This window comes from Tiliqua scincoides, chromosome 5, assembly GCF_035046505.1.
Source record: "Tiliqua scincoides isolate rTilSci1 chromosome 5, rTilSci1.hap2, whole genome shotgun sequence".
NCBI lineage: Eukaryota > Metazoa > Chordata > Lepidosauria > Squamata > Scincidae > Tiliqua > Tiliqua scincoides.
In genome coordinates this window covers 46,102,156-46,122,899 of record NC_089825.1, presented here as the reverse complement: position 1 = coordinate 46,122,899, position 20,744 = coordinate 46,102,156, and the positions used below count along the sequence as shown (strand labels likewise).

The window sequence follows — 20,744 nt, the reverse complement described above, 5'->3', positions numbered from 1 at the left end:
GCCTGGGAGGGGACCTGGAGGGCGGGAGCGAGGAGGGAGTGAGAGCGAGCCAGAAGGTGGAAACATGTATGGAGCCAAAGCAGCCGGCTGGAAAAGGATCCTTGAGAGACCCTTTTCCTTGCCTGCAATACCCCAAAGTGACCCTCCCTGCTTTGCCTCCACTGGCAAGATTCTGGCTTTAAGGGTATGGGCCACAATCCTACCCACACTTACCTAGGAGTAAGCCCCATTGACTATAATGGGGCTTACTTCTGAGTAGACATACAGAGGCTTGGGTTCTTGGTTGTACTCTTTCTTGAATACATAGCAGGCAATTGACGCTTTTCTTCTCCCCCCTCCTTCTCACCTGCACACACATTCCCCATCATAACTGCAGTTAACCCATCTCTTACTGCCCTCCCCTTCCTCTTCCCCACCTTCCAGAATCACCCCAAGTCCAGAATCAGTTGCCTCACATTCTCTCTCTCTCTCTCTCTCTCCCCTACCCCACTGAATCCTGCACTTGCTTCAGTCACATCTCCTCACTGCCCCTCACCCCACATTTCTCCAGTATGTGCTCAGTCTCATCTCTCTTTGCCAGCACCTCCTGGCAGATCAAAGCACATCAACTGATAACAATGTGATCACGTAATTCAAAACATGGTTCCTCCTTTCCAGGAGCCACATATACTTCCCTCTCCAAGCTTCTTGGGAATTTCTTTAATTGTCATGTAATGATCTAAGGCTGCAATCCTAACCACACTTTCCTGAGAGTAAGCCCCATTGAACAAAAGGAACTTACTTTTGAGTAGACCCGAGTAGATTTTACTTCTGAGTAGGACTGTGCCCTTAGTTATACTAATTAAATTAATTGTAACATAATAATGTAATTAAAAACTAGTAGTGTGGCTCAACAACTTTAGTGCCTTGTCAGTGTGCCATGACCTGAAAAAGGTTGAAAATGGCTGCTCTAGCCCATCATTCTCTTCTGCTCCACATTTCCTCTTCCATTCCATTCCCCTATTTCTTAACAAATTCCAGTGAAAGGTTAGTAGGGTGCTATTGCCAGCATGCTGGCTGATGAAGGGAGCAGCATTTGGCATGCCACCTCAAGCACTGAGAGGTTTGGGGCTAACCCTGGCCACAAGACCCCCACCAAGAAGATAGGTAGATTTCTATTCCCATTTGTATCCAAAGCCAGTAGATATTTGAACATCATGAAAATGCTACTATGGCTTTCCATCTAGAAATAACTGAAGCTAACAGTTCACTCTTGAAATCAGTGTTTTTCTCCCCACTTAAAAGAAACTGAGTTTTCTTCCACACCATCCCAAGGTTGTGCTTGCTTTTTTCTTAGTGCAACTGATTAAATATTTCAGTTGTTTCATCAAATATTCTTTGACAGATTAATCAGTTACCCTATCAAAAGACTTTGGATTTAATCAACTCAAGCAGTGTTTTATTGGTTGACATCCTATAAGTTATACCGGGCTAGGAAAAAAAAATATTGCAGATTCCTAGACGGCAAGTTCAGGAACTCAATCGAATGATGCAGGGAGCAGTGTGAGCCACCTTGAAATAACTTTAACCAAAAAAGTTAGTCATTATCATCATGCTGTTACCTTCTGTGGCTCCCTAAAACCTCATTAGTACCGATGAAGCAAATCCATTATCGCTACTGTGGTGGGCAATAAAGTCTTAAATTAGAAACAGTGGCATTTCTCAGGTATGAGATTTTTGTTTTGTTGAATAAACATAAATTGGAGATTTGTTTAAAATGGTACGAAGAGGTAACATAGACCAACTTTCTTTCCTGAGGATTGTGTTGCGTATTCTTTACAAGCTCAACAATCAAGGACAATAAAAGGGACTAATTAAAATGGTAGTTTACACAACTTTGCAGAAATTTGCACCCTGCCGTGAGAAGTGGCCAACCCAAAGTAGCAGTACATTCATTTGCAGTGTGGGGTCCCTGCTGTGCAAAAATGCTTACTAGGAGAGACAATTACATTTCAAATATTCCCAGCATAAACGGCCACAGCAAACCATCCCTGTTGTAGCATGCATTGACGGCAATGGAAGCATAGCTTAAATGCAGTATCTCTGTCAGGTATTCACTCTCCAATTCAAATAAACAGGGGCAGCAGCAACTGTTACCCTGCACATGCCTGATCTTGTCTGATCTCGGAAGCTAAGCAGGGTCAGGCCTGGTTAGTACTTGGATGGGAGACCGCCTGGGAATACCTGGTGCTATAGGCTTATACCATAGTCTTTCGAGACTGAAGGTTGCCAACCAACCATCAGGGGGCACATAGGCTGAGCCTTGTCCAGTCAGAACACCCATCAGAAGCCCACCTGGCTGACCTGATCCCCTGAACCTGATCCCCCAGTGTCAGTCAGCATCCACTGATTTCTCCCATATTCAGCAACGGACATGGTAAGAAGAGCTCCTTCCTTTTGCTGCCACCTGCCTGCACCAGGCTTTGGAAAGACCTGGAGCAGTTTTTTTTTACCCAGGGTCTGCAGGAACATGTTTCGTGGTGATTGCAACTTTGGCAGGCAGGCACATATAAGTTCCAGCATGGTGTAGCCATTAGTGTGCTGGGCTTGGGCCAGAAGGTTTCACCTGGATTCAGATCCCTGCTCAGCCAGGAATCTTACAGGGTGATCATGGACCAGTTATGCTTTCTCAATTTAATCCATCTCATAGGGTCCACATGAGGATATAAAAGGAAGAGCCATGTTCACCACCCGAAGGTCCCTGAAAGAAGGGTGCTATGTCAATGTAAAAAAAAATCAAATAATCATACCCCTGCTTTTCCATATCTGCAGGGGTTCCAGGAATAATAAGGGCCCACAGAAAACAAAAATAAAATAAACAAACAAACATAACAACATTGACGAACGTCATGGAAGGTTGGATGAAATCAGAGGAAAGCATGTGGACAAAATTGGAAATGGGGTTGTAACTGAAAACAGCTGAAAGAGCAAAGTAATGAAAGTCACGCGGATGAAACTAAAGGTGTTGCTGTATAATCACAAATGTTTGTCTGTGTACATCAGTTATGAAAGGGCCTGAAAGAGGGACCATTAGAAAGTTGAACTCTTGCCATTTTGATGCCAGACTATTGGGAGTGCCACACAATTGAAGTTTTACTCTATGTCTATCTGGTTGTGTAAATCTAAATCTCACCCACCCCCCAAATAAAAGCAACAACTAGATTAATTCTGATTCACTATTCAATTACCATTTCAAGCTATATAGATGGAGGGGGAAGAGTAGTGTCTTGGGTACTTGCTCAACCTGCACAGGCTCCGTATATGTGATCAGACTCTGAATGTACAGATTTCCCAACAGCACAGAAGAGGCTCAATTCATACCTGCTGAATGCACAGTGGTCAAAAAGGAATCCATGGGGACATCCCTGCTCCCTTCCTCCCCATATTCAGTGAATGTAGTTTCCAATGGTAATAGGCTACTGCAGTGGTTCTCAAACATTTAGCACCGGGACACACTTTTTAGAATAAGAATCTGTCAGGACCCACTGGAAGTGATGTCATGACAGCAAGTGACATCAGCAACAGGAAGAGTTTTAACAATCCTAGGCTGCAATCCTACTCAGACTTACCCAGGAGTAAGTTCCATTGACTATCATTGTTAAAAGCATATGCATAGTAGCCTGTTAAATGTACAGATCTGTAACATTTCCCTAAAAGCAGTCACACACCATGGTAGTATAAAGTCTAATATATTAATAATAAAATATTGAAATGAATGAGGACCCACCTGAAAACGGCTTGAGACCCACCTAGTAGGTCTGGACCCACAGTTTGAGAAACACTGGGCTACTACGTAGAGCTAAAACCAAGACCCGTGTCCAAAGCACTGCACAGGGGATATGGTAGTACAAGGTCCTTAGCAATTTAAATACATCATAAAAATGTACAAGCTACACAGAGTGAGGAGAAAAGACTGTGAAGCAACAACAACAGTTAACAAAAAACAGAGATGGAGTTGGCTGAGGCTGAATTAGAGTCAAGACTTCACAAGATCCCTCTACAATGTCTTGCAGTCCTGAGGTCAAGTTCATTGGTCCACCTTATGCGGCTTCAGCTAACAGTGACTTTGAAACGAAAGCAAGAGACTAATTGTAGTTGGGGTTCTACTATAATGATATTGCCCAAAAATATATATTCAGTCTATTTTTGAGGTTATGGATGCTACTGAACAATCCTCAATCAAACCCACCCTCATGTAAGCATGCCATTATATAAGATGAATTGTTAAAGATAATTCAGGCATTCACTGACATGCACAGAAAATGATGATATGCATATTTTATGCAGTATTTATTTGGCTATAAATAACCAGCAATTTAGTGAAATAACAAAAGCGAAAGTGATCAGGCTCCTTTCTTGTTCTGTTTGTTGTTTTTTCCCCTGCAATCTCTTCTGGGTCTTATATGAATCAGACAAGTTCTCCTTATGCAAGGATGTTTGTCCACAAAGGGCTATCCCAGTGAAAGAGTGTAAAATAAATGAATCGGTTCATCAGCACTGTATTCTCAAGACCTTTGTTCACCGGGTGATTTGCTAGTAAGGTCAATCTAGCTCAGCTTTCAGAACGGCAAGGAAAGAGCTCTAAATGTTCTGAAGTTGATAAAACACCTGGTGTCAAAAGGGGGTAAGGAAGCTGTTGTTTCACTAGAGCTCCACCCTTGGAAATGGGAAATGAGAAGATAATGCTATTTCTTCTTATTATTTTCATTATTAATTTATTTACAATTTGCCTATCATGAGTATGACACTTTACAATAGACCAGCGATTCCCAAGTCTCAAGTCTCCAATTAACTGAAATAAGTGATTGGAAACCACTTTGGAAACAATCTCTCTCGCTCTCTCTCTTCCCCTCCCCCAAATTCAAATTGTGAATACTGTTCCTTGCAGCTCTTCTTCCAAACTAGTCTAAGCTCAGATGAATGCAGAATGTGTGACACATTCCTGAAGCTTAGGGTCCAATCCTAAAGCTCCCCAGTGCCAGCGCAGAGCTCCAGCGCCAGAATTGGGTGTTGTAAACGTGTGTAAGGCATGCCTGTGACACCCAGAGAGGAAGGGCTGCCAGCACTGTAACTCAGGTAAGTAGTTTTGGGGCAGGGGAGGTGGGCAGTGAGTGGAATAGGTTGGGGGGGACAGGGCAGGAACTGGGGCAAGAGGTGGAACAGCACAGCCTGACACAGAGTCTCTCAAGTTTGTGCCGGCAAAATAGCTTGTGCAGACTTGATAAGCCTCACTGTGGGGCTTGGGGCTTTCCCAAGGGGAAGGGGATGAAAGGCCTTTTCCCCAGGGAGACCTCCAGCAGCCTCGGCAGTGCCACTGCTATTTTGGCACTGCTGCACCCGGCGGAGCTGCCGGCTTCAGGACTGGGTTGTCAGAGTAGCTAATGTCCAACTTATACAACACTCTCATACATGTTTATTCAGAAGCAAGTCCCACTGTATTTGATGAGGTTTACTCTCAAGTAAGTGTGCAAAGGATCACTGACCTCTTCTAACCAATGTAGCTCATCTCACTGGGATGCGCGATTGCTCCGCATCCACTTTCCCTGCTGCGGGGAGCCCTGCCAGAAGTCGTGCCGGGCTCCCCACAGCCTGGGGAGGTTGCAGGAGGCTTGGGTAAGTGCACCCAAGCCCCTGCAGCCCCCCTGAGCAGTGCGATCCTGGGGATCACGCCGCTGCCTTCCCCCTGCCCCCGCTGCCTCCTCCCCCCACCCCTGCAAAGACTTACTGGCTCTCAAACTCTCCCAAAGAGTTTGAGAACCACTGCCCTTAGCAATTCTGTACTTTACTCCCACAAATTTCTTGCTTTCTCCATTTTTAATTTTATGTAACAGATGAAACATATAATAAAATAGAAACACGCTTTACTACTTAAATACAGTTGTGGTATTTGGTGTTTGTTTAATTAAATAATTAAATAATTAATCATCAATTAATGTGCAGTGTAATCCTATCACGCACTGGAACAGGCAAGCCAGGAGGCCTGTGCTGTAAACAATGCAAGATTGGGGCCAGAAGTTGTTCAGCCAGAGGCAAGGGGAAACCCTCCCCTTACCCCCGGGTAAGCCACTATGGCCTCAGTGGGTCTCCTCAGACTTGCACCACCTCAGGAAGTGGCATTAGTCTGAGGAGAATGCAGTGGCTTCAAGCTGCTCCGCACTACTCAGGGAATGGGGTTGGGATCCAGCATAAGAGGTGGGTCCTAGCCCCGCCTTCCACTTCCTGCCCACTTGCCCCCGAGACCACCCTTCTCCGCCCTCTAGAATGCCTCTCTTTCGCCTCCACCTTGCCCTCCCCAAATCCCTGCGTTGGCCAAGCTCAGCTGACAGAACCCTCCCTTCCCAAGTTGGTACAGAGGCTGGATGAAGCGCAAATGTGCTTTACAGCATGTTTGCGACCCTCCTGGGCTGGCACAAGGGACTTGCGTCGGCCTAAACAAAAGTCAGAATTGCGCCCTTAATTAATTAAATATTTGGGAGTTTCAGTTCTTGTGGAACAACCACTTTTTGGTTAGAGTCATCACTGCTTAAGAAGTGCTAGCTATTTAAACCCTAAGTAACATTTTGAAGTATGTTTGAAAGGCATGTACAGAAAAAAACACTTACGTAAAGGTAGTGTCGCTTACCTGCCCATGTTTATTGATGTCCCAGTAACAAAGGTTTAGGATTTACTAGCCATATGCAAACCTCTACTTTACAATACTTTCTAAGGCACTGGACTATAACAATTATAATTTTAGAGGCTCATTTCATTCCTCTAAATTGCACAGACAGAGGTTATAACAAAAGCAGACCTGGTTGTCGGGGGACTCTTCACCAATCAAGGATAGCTCCCAATGGAAAGGCTGTTACAGAAATTACAAGTTTTTTCATCGACCTTCTCCAGGAACCTTTACGCATTTGTACTGTGCTTCTCTGAAGCAAAATATATATAAATAAGTCATAACTTCTAAGTTGAAAGTTAGTTGAAAAGCGGTATATAAATACTGTTGTTGTTGTTGTTAAGTCAGGCTCTCCCGTCTGTCTCACTTCAGTATGTTTGCTAGTTTGGCCAGGAACAAGGGCTGTCGAATCAGCATGATCCTTCATACACTTGCATATCTCTGGATTCTATACTCCACCCCATCCTTTGAAAAATTAAAAAAAAAACCAGAGACTTGACCTTTTTAACCAAATGATTCCCTGGATGTTTTGTTCTTGTGGATGGAGTTTCCTGCATTTCAGTCAGTGGTGTGGCTTTGTGACCTTCTGGGCACCTGGGAAGCACATTTTCAATTTTTGGAGAGTACTCTTCTCCACAGATTAAAGAATGCTTGCTGGACGGTGATCACAGAAAGTTGTAAAAACAAATGGGACAATGGTCTGTCCAGATTTCCAAAAGCTCACCATGAGAAGGATACTCATAGAAAAAAAATCTTCCGGAGGGATCAAAGGAACATATCTTTCCCTTCTCAAATTCAGTCGCACAAGATCTCTTGAGTAAACAATATCCAACTACAAAATAAGCCCTTTAAACTGCGAATGAAACCATGACTTGAAAAATGAAAGATTCTCAGTTTTGAGTAAGGATTACATAATAAATAATGTTGTGAAAATATAATCAACCCCAGGGTTCTCTTGCTTAAAACAAACTGAACTGAAAACCTTTTCTGAATTAGAATGGCATTTTTTCTTAGTATGGCTCCTCCAATATAGAGCCCTTAATCCATCCAGAGTGAGTTGTGACTACATGCCCAATCCTATCCTATCCCAATACACCAGTGTATCTCCATGTATGCTGGTGAAACAACAGCCCCACTGACGTAGTATTCCGCCCGCTGACAGTCTGTGGACTGTAACACAACATCAAAACACCACACCGATCTAGCGCAGAAATCACAGACACCAGCACAATTTCACTGGCAGAGAGGTCAAAATAAAGAAGAGAATGGAATGGGATGTGGGAGGAAGAGAATGAGGAATCAACATACATCATTTTTTGGCCAGAACATTTGAATGCGAGATGAGCTCGTGGCTTTGTTTTGTTTGTGTTATACAGCATATAGATTGTAGCATTTTCAGTCAAGCAACATAGAAAATTAAGAAAGTTCAGTATTCTCACAAATACTAGGATTTTGAGGGGCTGAATATTACCAATAAACAAATAATAAATTAATAAAAATATAGAAAAAATATTCAGAACTACAGGATTACATGAATTAATAATCCTCATTGGTAATGAAAAATCAAAATAGAAAAGAAGAAAGGTTACAGAAAAATTATAATATGGGGGGGGGGAAGTAGAAGGGGAAATGACCTGAATTTAGGGTGGGGCTATATTACCTCAGCAAATTAAGTAGGACAGGGAGCAGCATTTGCAAGTAAAAATTGGCATGCATGCTGAACACTGTTTCAACCATACTCCTCCATCAGTTATTTTCCCACAATCCTTGTCACTCAACTTGAATTATATTAGGTCTCCAAAAAAATTGTGGGGGAAAAATGGCCAAGAGAAGAGGTTCCAAGGGAGAATTGGACATCTTTCCTGCTCACTGATTCTACCCTTGCAAAATGCCCCTTTGCACCGACATCAGAATTACACATACCGGAGATTTCTGCAGTCTGCCGTAGAATGTGTAGCTCTACCCTTAAACACACATCAGTTACGTTCCATAGTTCCAATTAGACCATGTACTCTTGTTCTCTTTGAATTGTACGTGTTAATATTATGCAAACAAATTTAACAGAGAAAATATTACAATCTTCTTTCTGATGAAACTGATATTTAGTGACCTCCTGAGAAATCATCTGGAAGTACAAAAGACATCTTAAACACATAGAAGAACAGGGCAGTAGTCATTCCATAGTAAAAAATTTTGCATCTCAAATGGTTGTACAAATTTGCTCTGAAGGCTATAGTTACCACATATGGATGCCTGTGGCTAGAAAAAGATAGAAACAATGCCTAGACTAAAATAGCATACCTGGAATATATATTTCTATATATTGTAGATGAGTACACACATATTATCTCCATCGGTGACAGCAGTCAAGCAGCAGGTTTCTCAGTTTGATAAACCATGGCATGATGCTGTTTGTGTATACCAAACAATGAGACAGATGGCTTTTGAATTCCTATAGCCTTGGGGAATGCTCCCCTTTTGAGTACCCAGCAAACCATTCCGAATATGATTTGTCAATTGATTGTGCTGTCCAAATGCCTTGTCCTCTTTTGTTTTATCCAAGGTATAAACATCTACAAAGAGGCTGTTTCAATCTAAGAGCACACAAGGTAAGAAAATCTAACAGTGCAACTCTATGCATGACTATTCAGAAGAAAGCCCCACTGAGTTTAACTGACATGTAAAATCTTGTGATATTGCATTTCATATACAGCTGCATAACAAAGCTGGACTACAGCCAGGCACAATCCACCTGAAGAAGTTCCCAAATTTTCTATTCCCTCCTTTTAAAAAAATGGGTCATGCACATTGGTGTGCACGTCCCAACAGCCACATTTCTGCCATCATTGTTGTGGCCTTCTCCTCTTCACCTGCTCAGAGAAGTAGCAACATAATTCTCTTTCAATCACTCTCCTGGAAGAGTAGCAATCAAAACATAATTGCAGGCACCACAGCCTCTGCAGGGGTGTCAGAAGAAGAGGTGAGTCATTGGTAATCCAATTCTCTTCTTGCTCAAACTCAGCAAAGGAGAAGAGGGCCTCAGTGTAGGGTAAAGGCATGGGGATGGTGTCAGGGCAGGGGAGGCTACATGCAGGCACAGATGTGAGACACTGTCACTCAATCTGCTGTTGAAAGCAGCAGCTCCACCTGAACTCATAGATAAGCCAGCCTGACAACAGCATGGGAACAAACAGATCAAGTTAGGTCAGGTTATGCCCATTAGAACCTATAGGACGTACAGTTCGGTTTATCCCAACATTCCCAATAGAGCTATATGTAAGCAGATATTTCCCTATTATCTTCCAAATGTTGGGTGTTTGCTCTGGATTCACAATTGAGGTACATACACAAGAGCTGTCTCTTATAGCTCTCTTGTGTGCGTCCTGCAGATCCATGCAGAGCTTTGGATAGTAATCCACATGTGATGGCCAGATTTAACATTAACAAAAACAAACACACAGCCACACTGTAAGAGTCTGGACAGTTAAGTACAGTTTAATCTAGTGATCATGACCGTACACTTGCAAATATAGCTGCATACAGGAGGCAGTTGCAGATATGGGTTAGCTTTCATGCTTCTGAGCAGCGTAGTCTTCGTTTTGTTGCTGATATTTCATCTGCTTATCTTGAGCCTCCCTTCAGCTAACAGAATAGGTTTCCAGTAAACAAGATCAGGAAGTCTTGAGATAAGGCAATGACAGGTCCAGCAGAAATAAGAAATGCATGGCACTGAATGGAAGAAAATATCCAAACAATAATACGGAAATTACACTGCAGTCAGGGGCTACCTGGTAATTGATCATATGCAGTAGAATTACTGCATGCTATCTGAACATAGATGGAAAATATTCTGCATATATCATAAATAATGTATGCTGTTTTAATGCCATTAGCTAGTATCTGCTGCATCTGAATTAGTCATTTATAACACTGTACAAAGTCTAGGATTGATTTTTGTATGAAACTTATAGTTATCAACTTGCTATATATGCTTTTCACACATGGCGGTGAAAAGCATTAATATTTGGGGTGCATCTTGGAAGAGTACGAAGAACAATATGTTCCAGTAAAGTCTCATGCTATTCTGTAAATACAATATGAGCTAATTTAACAAATAGGAATTTTGTTTTGATGTATTTTTATCTTTTAAATTACAAATTACGCATTTTCCTCTGATATTTGAAACATTTTAATTAAGATATAAATATGAGTGGGATCCATGTTCCCCCCCCCCCAAAACAGACCTTTTCATTAGATACACTAGGTCAAAATATGTCCACATATTCGACTGTTTCATTGTTTACCAAAACATGTGCAATAAGACATGCCAGCATTTTGAGCACCCATCTGAGAGATAATTCCTTACAGCGAGAAAAAAAAATGAAGTTCTAAACTATAATAACTGTTATAATCCAAACAGAATATTTCTGCTTCAACATGACACACTTCCCTATTTCTTTAGAGCAGTGTTTTTCAACCAGTGGTACAGGTACCACCAGAGGCACTTGAGGTGGTGTCTGGTACTCACAAGACCTCTGGACACCTGCTGCCCAGCTGCAAGATCAGGAATGTGACACACAAACAGCAGTAGGAGGCTCAGCTCACCAGGCAGAGCTCCCAAAAATGCTTTTCTGTGCTCAGAAAAGCAGTCTCATCCTCCCTGAGCAACACACAACCAGTGTAGTGTTGTGTCTGGTCTCCCAACCCAGAAGTAACTGGTGATGATGTCACTGTCAGTTATTTCTGGTGGTACTTAAAATAAGTGGAGCATGTGAAATGATATGGCAGAGGACAAGCGTTGAAAAACAGTGCTTTAGAGTTTCTTAAGAGTGGCAGCTATCTGTGTTGCCACACCAGATAAAGGAAGTCAATAGAGTCAACAAATTCTTTCCTTCTTAGAATATACAGTATCCTAATCTATGTCTTCTGATCTTGAACTACTTCCCTTGGCGGCTTTGATTGTTTATAATGATATTGGGAATTTGCAGGTAGAGATGTATAAGCCCACCCAGCTGCTATTGGTTTACCGACTCTGATGTCACAGCAAGTCTGGGCAACTTTGAGTAAGTCAGATAAATGCCTTAGGGCAATCTTTGAGAAATTAAGCCCTGTTTGCACATCATGGGTTTTCAAACTGCACTTTGGGTTCAATCCTATCCAACTCTCCAGGGCCGATACAGCTGTGCCAACAGGGTACATGATGTATTTTGCAGTGGGGGGGGGCAGTCATGCAGGCCTCCTCATGGTAAGGGAATGTTTGTTCCCTTATATCGGGGCATCAGCACTGGAAAGTTGGATAGGACTGGGCCCTTTGTGGTTCAAATCAGTTGAGCAACAATGAATCTTTTGATGGAACAGACAGACAATACTTTTTTTGTGATTCTAGCAAAATTTTTAAAAAAAGTTGTGGGGAACCTTATGACATTTATTTTCCCACTTCTTGTTAATGTATTGGTCTTTACTGTGTCACAAAGCTCTTTCTTGCTTTGCTTCAACAGGCTAACATAGCTACCTTTCTCGAACTTGCTGCTTATATGATTTACTCCTCATAAACATGAGCGATATTGCCAAGTTCTTGCTGATGTCTTGATTTACTCCAGGCTAGAATGCAGCTATCACACAAGACTGACTTTAGCTGCTCTATGGTGTCTAGCCATCTAGACATCTATCTGAACCATTTACACAGTTGGTCATTTTGTGTGTTCTAGAACACAATATATTCAAATCTGGCTCGTAGGTATATAAAATGCAGACCTCCAAATGTCTGCTTCCCCCCTCTCCCAAGGAATAGAAGGCTTTCAAAAGGCATGCACCAATATGGCTTTCTGAATAAAACTCAGCTTTGAAGAATGTGCCTTCTGAAATGATTTTACTACCTGGGATGTAATGTGTTTTACAGGGTCTCTTTGTTAAATGGCCCTGACAATCACCATTTCCACTTGCTTCAATCATATTAACAGAAAGCTAAAGTTCACAAATAGTAAATATTTGTGTGATGAATTATTGTGCTATAAAACAGATCAGAGGCACCTCACAAACACATAGGGCAAAATGGCTAGCAATTGATTACACGTTTGGCTTGGCTGAGTTTGTTTCAGGCCAAATAGGATGGCTAGCAGAAGGGACTCATTGTTCACAGAACTAAAACATGGTTGGGTTGCTAACCTGACAAATGTTGGAAAGAAGAAAAGATTTTCCCAAGGCCTGCCAGATCAGGCATTTGCTATGTTAACAGAAAAAAAATAGGATTGGGAATGACCATTGCACTTCACAGGGACTCTTTTTTCTAGAAAGTTCCATGCTGGGATTCTTAAGAAACCTTGCCTACTAATCTGCCACAGACCTCTTCTCAATATCTCTATAGAACTGTTCACACATCATTTCCATGTGAATACCTGTATCTGTGTTCATGTTTATGGATCAACTGTGTACAATTATTAACAGTTGTGGTTCTGAGCTACACTGAGATAAATAAAAATCTCAAAACTGTGGGAAGTTATCAATGTTGTCGGCATCATCAGTAGTAGTAAAACTAACAGTAAAACATCTGGCTGTGTAAAAGAAACAGAGATGGGAATGTCAAGGTCTACAGATCAAATGAAACCTATATCCTTTCCCTTTAGGATATCCAGCAGGTATCTGACATCAAAAGACAGGACGCAAATAATAGGAAAAAGACAGTAAAAGGAAGAATTCATTTTTGTGACTGATACATTTGAACAAGGGTCACAGTAAACTGGGACAAGGAGTTCCCAAGTGATCCAAATGACCATGGGAAGGTCATATCTATATTAAGCCACTTTTGTCCAACATTGCATATATGTAATAGGGATCAAATGTGTACTCCTTTGAGTTGGGCAGAAACGGGTTAAAAATATAGCCATCAAACACACCAAACAATAATTGTAAGTATGAATGTTGTGTTGTTGTTTTTCATTCCCTAAGAGTCAGCAGTAATCTATTCACAAAAATCAGCCTGTACTTCCCCCTAAATGACATCATGTTTGCTAATTACACATATAATGAAGTCAAGACAAAAAGGCTCAGCGAACCCAACAGATTTTAGGGCTATTTATTTACTATTTCTATAATGTATCCATAGGTATGACACTTTACAGTGTTATAAGAAGACAGATCCTTCTCCAAGGAGCTGGTCATCTAAAATTCTCTATGGGGAGATGAACTGATAAATGAGAGGCAAAGTTTCAGTTACAGTAGGGCATGGGAGCCAGGGATTGTGCCAGAGGTTTCATGAAAAAAGTGGGTTTTGAGAAGAGATGTGAAGCAAGTAGACAAGGAGGCGTCACGCAGGTGTTCTGGGAAGCACATAAGGAAGAAAAGACAGAAGGAGCAGGAGACACCGGGTGGCTGAAGGGAATGGACTTGGAATAGTGAAAGTTGAAGGAAGTTTTGCAGAGGCCCATGGCCATAATTATGCCCTTACTGCCATGGCCCATCTTTCCCTGGGATGACAACACTAGAAGCTGTGGCATAAACAGGATAGAAGTTGGGAAACAAATACTCAGGATTCCCAATTCCAAACACAGTCGGTGAACATCGCATGGTTTGTTTGATTTTTCATGCAACCTCTGTTTAGTTCACTTGGAATAATCCTCTGCTTCCTGTGTTGTCTCACTATTTGTAAAGTTGGAGTTCAAAGTTTTCTGCAAAGAAATACTAGGACAAAATACTCCACTGTTGTCCATGCCAAGATGGCAGAAGATTTCATCAGGAAATGTGTTCTACAAGTCACAGTTACTAATATACTGTTTCCAGCAGAGAGAGATCTTTTGGCATAGCATTAATGTGAAAAACTAACAAAAACAAACATCTGATAGCACAGAAACTCCAGATTTTCTTTTGCAACAGCTCCAGCTAAAATTGTGTAGCAATCAAATATCTGCACAAACAGTTGCAGCCTTCAAAACAAATTTAGCATGCAATAACTTAAAGCCTGAAAATTTTTAGTTGGCCAGTCCCACGCCATGGATTAAAAACAGGTGAGGTTGTATCATTACAGGTTTTGAAAAGGATACAAATGGCATGAATTAAATGTCTGGTGGCGACGTCACAATTCCTGCCTCCATTCCAGTGCTTTTAAACTGTGACTTCAAACCATATTTGTATGCAAGTAAACAGAACCAGAAAACACACAGATGGTAGTATCATCATTTAAAAAAAAAGGATTACAGGATTAGGAAATATGTTTTTGGAGTTATAACTTCAGTATCAGATCAACTGTTCCTAAATGATAGAGTTCTGGCTGGCCAATTCTTTGTGTTACGCAAAAAATCCAGTCAGCTGGAATCCAAGCTGAGGATGGAGCTCAGGAGATTGTTAAGCTAATACGTCAGGAGGGTAGTTAATGCTTTTTAACAGCTCTCATATGGTCCTAAATGGAAGCAGTTATAGTAGTTCTCAAACTGCTGTGAAATTAACTACTAATGCATTATGACAAAATTTAAAAAGAAAAAGTTAATTTATTATTATTGTATCCTGTCCTTCCACAAAGGAGTTCAGGATGCTATGCTATGCAAAGTTCCTACTGAGTGGCCCAAGGTCCCATAGTAGTCTTCATGACTGAGTGATGACTACAACTTGGGTTTCCCCAGTCCTAGATCAGTGGTCCTACTCTAATCAGTCCTACTCTAACTCAGTGGTTCTCAAACTTTTACTCCCTCAGTAAGTTCTTGTGGGGGAGGGGCTAGGGCAGTGAAACGATCCCCAGGATCGTGCCGCTAAGGGAGGGCGAGGGGGGGGTGTTTGTGACTCACTTTATGAAGACAGCAGGCTGCAGGAGGTGCGGGGAGCCCTGCACAGCCCTCTGCAGTGCTCTCCGAGTCTTGGAATGTTCCGAGAAAGTGGGCGCAAAACCTCTTGCAAAACAGAAGTGCTTTGTACCCGCTTTCTCCGAATGTTCCAAGTCTCGGGGAGCACTGCAGAAGGCTCTCCCCTTCCCCTGCCTCTCCCTTCCCCTGCCCCTTAAACGGACTGGGAAACCTTAACACAAACTGGTGGGTCACAACCCACCAGTTTGAGAACCACTGCTCTAACTACTTCCAATTAACCTCCATTGGGGCTGGTTCAGCTTACCCATCTCTACTCAGGTGTGACTGGCATTCCATAACTCCTGATACAGACACAATAAAATTAGTCATTCTCAGAGGTGGCTGCTTGGCGGGTCCTTGCGTGAGCTTGCCTCCTTCCAGCCAGCGACACCCAGAAAAAGGACTAACGCGGAGACACAAAAGGTGGGTTTTTCTGAAGAAGGGTAATAGAATCCTATGCAAGTCTACTCAAAAGCATGTCAGGTAAGTGTGTAAAGGATTCATAGCGGCCTCAGTCATATATGTACACACTCTTAGTAGGTCTTACTGTGTATAAATGCAGAATGCATTTGCTAATCTCGTTCAGAAAGCGAAAAAAGACAGATTCCTCAGTTATCAGAAATTGGGTGAAATGAATTTAGCTCTAAAACAAACAGTGTATCAAGTTATGTCAGATTGTTACCACTGAGATCAATAAAGAACATTCTCTTGCAGCTATCATTGCAGCCCAGCATAACAATGACAAAAGGCGACTGACCGTGCTTAGTTGGGTTGCTTTTCATGTCACTCAATGCATATTGCAGGCAAGCATCATTGCCTACGTTTTCAAACTCAGCAAATAACTCTGGGATTCCAATTTGGGGAAGAGAAGTTTGCATTCTGAAAAGTGCAGCGCATAGTTCATTTCAAAATCAGGCAATTTGGACATGATCGGATGGAAGGAGGCACTATCTTTTTTGTCGTTGTTGTTTGTTTTTGCTATTTGTTTGCAGACTAGGGTGCCATTACTGCTCAGAATGACTGTCCCAGGGCAGTTAACTCTACAAAGTGAAAAAGGTGTCGTTATGTTCCCAAGCAGCCAAGCTTTTAAGCTGCCTTGGCTTTAAATTATGCCTTGAAGTGACAAAACAGAACCCAGTGAGAATAAGGTTTCATTTACAGAACAAACCTGGCAAGAGTGATTCATGATGTGCAACATGTATCATCTCTAATAGGCATCCAAATATTGCTTTTGTCCCTTGCAGAGCTCCACTGTCACAGACAGTACCATCAGTTATGGAAACCCACCAAAACACCAACACACTCAGCAACAGACCAACACTCATAAAACAGCATTTACAAGCATCAGGAAACGACTCAATGGCTCAGCAGACGAGGCTAAATAAGAAAATACTGGCTTTATCTTTCTTTATAGAGGCTTTCAATTCTGAACCACTGAGAGATATATTTTTAAAGTGTCTTTCCCAACCAGAGCACGACTCTTCAGTAACATGTGGTTTAATGAAAATATCTGATCTCAAGACGACGCACTAAGGAGGGAATGAGCACGTAGGAATTCTGGAGATAACGTAGTGCGTTCCCAAGAGGTGCTTTCAACGCAACAGTACTGCTTCAGATCACAAAGGGCAGTTCAACCATGTCTTGAGAACAAGTTCAGAGAGGCGCCCTGGTTGTTAAGCTAATTGTGGAATGGTAAGAGAGTTCAGCCTCTTCAACGCTGTTCAAGAAGCCAATCTGTAAATTACTTACATACTCAAAGATGAGTGCAGTGCTTGTCATACCACAGTTTTGAGAGTTTGGGGGGGGGAGCTATTTGACTGAGACCAAAGCTCTGCAAACATTTATTTATTTATATTTGGTCCTCGTCTTTATCACAGCTGAGCCTCAAGAAGAATTAAAAATACAGAGCTGATTCCCAGCCCTCCTGACTCCTGGCTGCCAAACATACATGCAAGGGAAGTCACGCGAGTTCTCTCAGCTCATCTGGCAGGAGTTGTCACAAAAGGAAATACTTCCAGATCTTGCAGTAAAAAAGAGATCCAGACAGAAAGTCCTTGTGATCACATTGCATTTATTCAGTGTGGACTGTTGCAAGGAGTTCTCCCCTTCCACACTTTAAATTTCCGTTTAATTCAGAAAGGAACCAGAATGGTTAAGCCTGCCTTCCTCCTCCCATTTCCAAACCAGCCCAAAAAGTTCACTGTGTTAAAAGCATAGCTGACCATTTTGGCTTTAGGGATGTGTCGTATGCTGTACTTGACATTTCCTATGCATGAAAGGCCTGGGCATATCTGGAATAGCAATGATTTGAGTCATCTCAAGAAAAGATTAGGGCAAAGGGAAGTGGGGCTGTGAAAGTTACACTTTACAGGATGGGGGGAAAGCAAACCAAAACTCCTCAGTCAGAAACAACATACCTGGGAATTTGAGCTACTGGGGACAGGATATGCTGTTGCTCTCATTCCCTGCTTTGCAAGCTTCCAAGAAGCATCCAGCTAGCCACTGGAGGGAAAAGAATACTATACTGTAGATATCTTTGATCTATTCCAGCAGGGTTCTTCCTATATGTTTTGCTGATTCTGTTATTGAACCATTCTCCCCAGCCTCCTTAAGAAGGATTAAGCACTCTCATTATTGGGTGTACAGGTAAACCACAAGGGAGAAGGAAAGTCTCTGTGAATAAATTCGGTATACAAGATATTTGCATTTTTGTTGGCATAAGGCACTATAAAGAACAACAAGAAAAAGAAGGTTACTCTGGTAAATACGTTGCAGTACAGCATGCATCTCCAGCTTGCGTTAACTAATAGCTGATTTATATATAACATGTAAACATATGGAGGAAGAATGAAGACAATGTTGGGGTACAGTGTTGGGTTCCTGGGGTACAAATGTTGGGGTATGCATGCCTCTGACATCTACATAATCAGTTGAATACAGGCCTGTTACCCTGCACATGCTGGATCTTGTCTGATCTCGGAAGCTAAGCAGGGTCAGGCCTGGTTAGTACTTGGATGGGAGACTGCCTGGGAATACTGGGTGCTGTAGGCTTATACCATAGTCTTTCGAGACTGAAGGTTGCCAACCACAGGCCGTCAGGAGTGACTGATGGCACTGCTCCACTCCGGACATTCACTTAGTGCAGTGGCTGCCAAACCACTGTCCACAGCATGGATCCAGTGTGCTAGAAAATCCATCTGGGCATGTTAGTGCATTTTCCACACTGCACCACAGCCTCCTATCTTTCCATCCAAACTTCTCAGAAACTTGTGCCAGACAACCTCTTCCACCGCCCATAGCCCCAGCAGGATCTGCGCCTCTATTTCCAGGAAGATGATCGAATTGAAAGATAAGAGGCTGCAGCTCGGAATAGAAAGCACTGCATCATGCCCAAACAGCTTTTCAAGCACACAACAATTCACGGTTTGGAGACTGCTGAAAGGCAGCCCAATTCTAAGCTTTCTGATGCCTGTTGGAGCAGCAGCACTAAAGTAGCTACCACTGTATCCAGTGGGTGCCGGGAACCAGCCAGAGGTCTCTTCAGAGGAAGCCCCAAGCCTGGCAATGGGACTTTTTAAGTCTGTACCAGAAATTTTGCCCTTCTAGCCCAACACAGAGTTCAGGATCCAGCAAAGCAGAGCTCCTCTGGTCCCACAAGCCCTGTCCTCCCCCACCCCAGGAGGCTGCACTGCCACCTGGCAGTCACACTTCCCCTGGCAGTGGCGTGTCCTCCTTCTGCTGGCCCTGGATCTGGGGCCTGACTGGTGCAGGCCCAGCACCAGTGCTCCCTACTCCCCAGGTGCCGTAAACTTGCTTTATGGCAAGTTTACATCACCCACTGCTGGCGCTAGGGCTCAGTGCCAGTGCTGAGGGAGCTCAGGATTGGGCCCTTAGACAAGGCATGGAGGCCTTGTCTGAACAGCTTAAATTACAACCTGACGCATTCTTGCAGGTGGCTAAATCATTCTATTCATTATGATTCATTACTCTTTTTCTTCTAATAATACCATGAAAGCAGATGATCTGCCTGGCCTCAAAAGACCATTGACATGATTTTCTACAGGCAAAAAGACAGGGCAATTGGAAATTTTGATTATTGTGAGATACTGATTGAAAACTACTACACTACAATTCAAAATGAATTCAAGAGGAAACAAATTCAATAGGAACATCCCAGGTGCTAAACGCTAATATTGTCGAGTGCCTGGATTCCCATTAGGGTATTTTGTACTATTATTATTGCCGTCCCTTAAGCCCCCAATTCTGTATATTATTTAAGCACACACCAACATTGAACTATATATGCAAGTTTAATTAACGTCACTCATAATTCAGATTTCATGACATTACTAAAGTCTAAATCAAACAGCCTCCCTGGTGCAACTGGAGCTTAGTGTTCTGCCTGGAAGGCTGCCATTGTCACCCTCAATGTTCACTCCACCCCGCCATGTCTGCCAGGAAATCCTGGTGAAGAGCCTGCTGGGGTGGCAAAATGCAGAAGCGGCAGGGTAGAGCAAACATTGGGGAAGATCAGTGCGGACAATAGCAGCCTCCTCCACAAAACAGTAAGCTCTGCTCACACAGGGCCAGGATGAGTGAGGGTACTGGATTTGCTCCATGGGCCACGGCTTGGACCACATTGGTCTAAATCAGGGGTCACCAAACCTTTTGGCCAGAGGGCCACATCAAATGTCTGGCACAGTTTTGAGGGCTCGAAAAAAAAAGTAAATATATAATTTATATAAATAAATTAGAGATGGAACTTAGATGTGTGAATAAATGAATGAATGGGCTCATTCACTCAATCTCTCTGGCCCTTAGAACACCCTCCAGATGCAACCAGAACATAGTTTGCAACCAGCAAAGTGGACCAGGGTCTTTCCGAGGACAAGAGGCTGGTTGTGGGCCGGAAAGAGGCTTGCTGCGGGCCACATCTGGTCCCCGGGCCAGGGTTTGGTGACCCCTGGTCTAAATTAAGGCTTTATGATGTTACTGAATCTGAGCCCTCTGCAATGCAGGAGCTGAAATTCTAGCAAGGTCCTGTTAATGGTTTTGGTTGGGCCTCCACTTGGAAAGAAGGGCAGGGAGCAGCTTATTCAAGGGATGGAACGAAGTGTAAAGACCAGTCTGAAGAAGAAGCATTATTCCTGATAATCAAATTAGAAAGCCAGTTGTAACAAATGGTGAAAAATATGGACCTTATCTGCAGTTCCACATAA

At 42.6% G+C, this 20,744-nt stretch overlaps 1 protein-coding gene and 1 pseudogene across 4 annotated transcripts in view; one reads left to right on the top strand and one right to left on the bottom strand.

Annotated features, from left to right (window-relative positions):
• The window catches only part of RBMS3 (RNA binding motif single stranded interacting protein 3), an 851,530-nt gene that overhangs the window by 255,073 nt on the left and 575,713 nt on the right, over nt 1-20,744 (bottom strand). The window lies entirely within an intron of this gene.
• LOC136655042 (5S ribosomal RNA) lies at nt 2,119-2,238 on the top strand (annotated as a pseudogene).